The following is a 4,770-nucleotide window of genomic DNA, read 5'->3' as shown; positions in this document are numbered from 1 at the left end:
GGCTCTGCCCCATCCATGACCAGAGACAGAGAAAGAAACACCCTCTCCACTCCCATCTGCCAGTGCATTAAGAGAATGAGAGCCGATTAAAGTCCGTCCTCTCCCGAGCACCATTGGTCTCAGACAAATTGCTGACACAACTTATTTAGTAGCATCGGTGGACTTTCCTCCTTCCCCAGACATCCAGATTTAGATAGGTTTGGGGTCACTCAGGTCTGAGCTGCTCTGAGCACTGTCTATAGTCAAAAGTGGTTTAATTGCACAGAATAAGTGGCTTTGTTGGATTTTTTTTCCCCATAGCATGTAAAAAGATTGGCTTGGGCACCGGCTTTTCTTGCCGACCTGCTCCTCCACTCGACACCACACATGGATATTGGGATGGGATGAGAAGGAGCTCGGAGAAAAGTGCTTCTGCGTGTCCACACCACCCCATCAACCTCCATGGTTGGACAGCCCTGTGGCACCAAAAGCTCTCCCGTCTCTTGAAGCAGGCAGCCGGGAAAGCCCCATGTCCTTCCCACTAACCTCCACCTGCCAACACTTTCTAAAAGGCAGCCAAGAATGCAGAAACTGAGAGATTTGCAAAATAAAGAGCTATCAAATGCAAACACCTCGGTTCCTGCGCCAAGACACACAGATCATATCAGGTGAATTTACAAAAGGAAAACCGCCCTAATTAGCGTTCAGGAAAGCACTTTAATAAGAAGCACGTTAGTGTAAAATGCAAGAGTGCCAAGAGGTCAAGTCCTTCCTAACACCAGAAAAACAGGAAAGAGGGCAGAGCCAAGCTCTGCCCGCCCAGGCTGCAGCACCTTTTCCTCACTTTTTAAATACTACTTTAGGCTATTAGTGAGGAGTTTACAAACCCCAGTGCCAATGCCCAGTGGCACTGTACACAGCGGGCTCTGAGGCTCAGAAAGAAAGCCAGCAGTGGCCAGCTCACCCTGCGGAGGGTTAGGCAGCCCTCACAGGCATCTCTCCTCCTTTTTGAGGCATAGAATAGGCTTTATAGCTGGAGATTCCGCTTGTGACGAGGTGACCAGAAGCCCTGTCAATGCTGAGCCCCATCTCACTCGTGGCTGTGACAGCAGCTGGTAACCATAGCAGCAGAGAGATTTGCACGTGATATTGGTATTTCTGCAGTACAAAAGGGTCTCTTATCTAGAATGAGTAACTAGTCTGGCTGGTCTTCATTCTTCTCGTTATTGCTAAGAGAAAACGGCACAGCATAGCCCACACCATGCTCACCCTGGGGAGAATTCGGACCATCCACAGTGAGATCCATGGACTAAGAGGTGTTCCAGGACATGAAAGGTTGCTCAGACAGGTGCTGTGGCCACAGCCCCACTGCCGGGAGGCAGACCCAGCCCACCACTTCTCAACAGTTTCAGCTGGAAAGAAAGCATGGCCCTGATCTATCTCACTTCCCCAGTCATTTACTTTTCCTTTCAAATTCCTTCCAATTTATCCAAGAAAACAGTTTTTAAACTTTAACTGTTTGATTTCCAACACTTCTCATGCATCAAATAACTTCAAAAAGCAGAAAAAAAAAAGGTGTGAAATAAGTATCCAGGCTTTCCTTCTGAAGATGACTCAAACTTGGCTCCCTGGGTATTACTCAGATCTCCCTAAGACAATCACCCTAAGACATGAACCGAAGTTGGAAAGTTCCATCCCAAAATAAAATTGGGTAAACGGAAAGAATGAGGAAAGGAAAAATGTCATCCAGCCCAAGCTAAAGCAGCTGCTGTTAATAAATGCTGGTTGGGGCAGCCGCCAGCCTGTGTTTCTCTGTGTGACCCTTTCCCGAATGGTGCTCCGACTGCTTTTTCAGGGTATTAACTCCAGTGGGACCATTATTGTACTTAAAAGAAGCTGTGTGCTCAGGCCAGAGAAAACCAGACTTGTATTAGCTCCATTTTAGAGGAAGGAAAGAGGCATTCAGGGTGATTTAATTGCAACTCTGACTCAAAGCAGATCTACAGGACGGAAAAAATAGATATAGGCAGAAAAAGTGGTTTCAGACAGTTACCAGAATTAGCATGTCCTGCTGGTCCAGGTCTCCAGGTTTCAAGGTTAAAGTGCTTAATTTGATTTCAAGCTTTCTAATTAAACACCATTTCACTACACTTTCCATTTATCCTGCAACTTCTTTCTAGACCTGAGTCTAATCCTCAAACCTGCTTATGTGTTTTTACTTTCGTTATAACCTTATCAGCGATTAACCTGCAATTGCACTCAATCTTTTTAAAAGATTGTTCTGACTATAAATACAGAAAAGCTCCCTGCCCTGTTTCTATCCAGAGGAAAACAACTTCCTCCACAGTCAGATGTCTGTTGTGGGTTACAGCATTCCTGCTGTAAGCTGATTTTTTTTATCAGAGGCATTTGTCTTCTCTAACTTCATATGGAGCAGCAAATCCATGTCACTTTTCTGAAGGATGTAACAGCACAGGCCACAAGGAATATGAATACCCCTCCAGTATGAAAAGCATGTGAGTGTATATATAAATATATAGAAGTGCATATACATACATGTAAAATGTGTATAGAGAAGTATGTGTATATATATGCATATACCTATATTAAAACAGTATATATAAAGCCTCCACCAAAGATGCTGCTTGTGACAGTGAGACAAAACCTAACACATTCATACAGATCCAACAACAGTAAGCTCTGCTTCTTCTTTCAGCAGTTATCGAGTCCACTTATCTCACTCAAAAGCGGCAAACCTGGTTTCCATGGCTATGGACCTCTGAGCAATCCATTAATCTGAAATAAAAGTCAGGAGGAAGACTGCAGTGCAGAATTTCCAGGGTGCTGGACTGGCAATAAGCAACTGCATGGCAAGATCCCTCAAATACTGCATTAATATTATTAAAGGATATTGTATCGGATTGATCCAACACTTAAGGACATCAAAGCAGAACGAACAAAAGCTAATAAGAAATGCAGTAAAGGTACATGGAGCATTACCAAATCCATCAGGAACATTACAAGGGCAGTGGAAGGAAAAGACCTGTGACAAGCGCGTGCTGCAAGACACTTAATAGGACTGAACGCAGAGGAAGACCATTGCAAAGACAGCAAAACTGTTAAATGAATGGAAATAAAGAAATCAGCAGAAAGCCAATTTCTGGCAACTCCCAAAGCAAGAAGCTCTAAATGAGCTGCGCATCTCCTTAGCCTACCTGTCATTGCTAAACAGCCCTGCACAGCAAACAGACCTGAGCACAATCCAGCTTGTAAGCCCAACCCTACCTTGACCTTAATTATTACCTGGAGAATAATCTCTCTAAAGAACTAAAGACGTAAACAGTTCACAGAAGAGGATAACTGCAAATCTCCCCATGGTTCCAGAATTACCAGTTATGTATCCATCACCATCTAGTGCTGCAGTTTGAAAATTAAGACCTTCACACAAATATTTGCCATTTAGGAAACTTTTTTTTCACCTCCTCCTGGTGATTAAAAAAAAATATAACAATTCTACTAGTTGTATTACGAGACCTCTGAGCCTCTAAAAAGTTTATTGAAAAATCTGTAAACAGCACATGGGGACTTTCCTGGCTCCATTGGGGCATCAGTGAGCAAAAAGGCAGAAAACCAACTGGAATCCACAGCAAAGGAATGGTAATCTACATGGTGTTTATTGTAGATATAATGAATTATGAAAGCCATTACAGCCTACTATTTATTTAAAAGCTTTTTCTAAACCATATGAAATTGCAGCAGCAAATCAGAACCCCAGTTAGGCTTTCCTGGTTTAGGAAGATAAATATTTATATAGTGTAAAAAAAGTAGTTTGCACTCCCTACCAAAACCTTCTACTCTGCAGGAAACCACTTGCAAATGACTGAGAGTGAGAAATATTTAGAGAGGTTTGGGCGAGTCCAGGTTTTCCTCTGCAATGTCAAGGGCAGGGGTGGCTTCAAACCCTCCTGCGGTATACGGGAGCTCATTGAATTTGTTTAAAAGAGAGCAAGCCATCATTAAGGAACACTGACACGTATTCTAGGGTTTTTTTTACCACGGAAATCCATCTCTTTTGCAAGAGAGGGAAAACCAGCAACAAAATAAGACCCTGAAGGAGGTGAAGATCAGCCTGGGGCTGCTGACGGGAAGAAGGATCACCCACATATGAGGGACACACAGGTGCTGACACCCTTCATGAACATCCCAGCCATCTCACAGTCAGACCTGTGAAACCTGCGGCACTGCTCACAGGCCCTGCAAAGTCCCTCGACCATGGTGCCAGAGCTGCTTCTGGAGAAATGCCCGTCCCAGCTCATCCTCCAGAGGACAGAAACCATCTGCTGTCAATGCAGCCAGCAGTGTTGGGGAAACCTGGCCAGCTGAAACCTTGTGCAGGATCTGCATCAACTCATCTGGCACCATCTCACCCACTGCTCCTCATCACCTCTTAGTTCATCAGCAGCTTGCTCCAGTTGTTGCTGGTTTTGAGGAAGAAGAGGAACCAGTGAGGAAGAAGAGGAACCAGTGATGCTGGAGGAAAACTGGACACCTTGGGCCATAAACTGGGCATGCTGGCAGCTAACCAGGCTTATGCTTCCCCATCCAATGCCTCATCCCAGTATGGTTGGGGGACTGCTTTCACAAGAGCCCCATTGCAGTGATGAGCAAGATCAGAGTGGTTTCTCTGTTGGGAATGTGACCAAGAGCCATCAAAGTGACCAAAAGGTACTAGAAATTGGCTGCTGGAAATGTGGCAGGTCACTGAGGTCCATCAACAAGTGCAGGGGACCA

This window comes from Cuculus canorus, chromosome 13 (assembly GCF_017976375.1).
Source record: "Cuculus canorus isolate bCucCan1 chromosome 13, bCucCan1.pri, whole genome shotgun sequence".
Classification (NCBI taxonomy): Eukaryota; Metazoa; Chordata; class Aves; order Cuculiformes; family Cuculidae; genus Cuculus; species Cuculus canorus.
Note: the sequence above shows the minus strand (reverse complement) of the source record.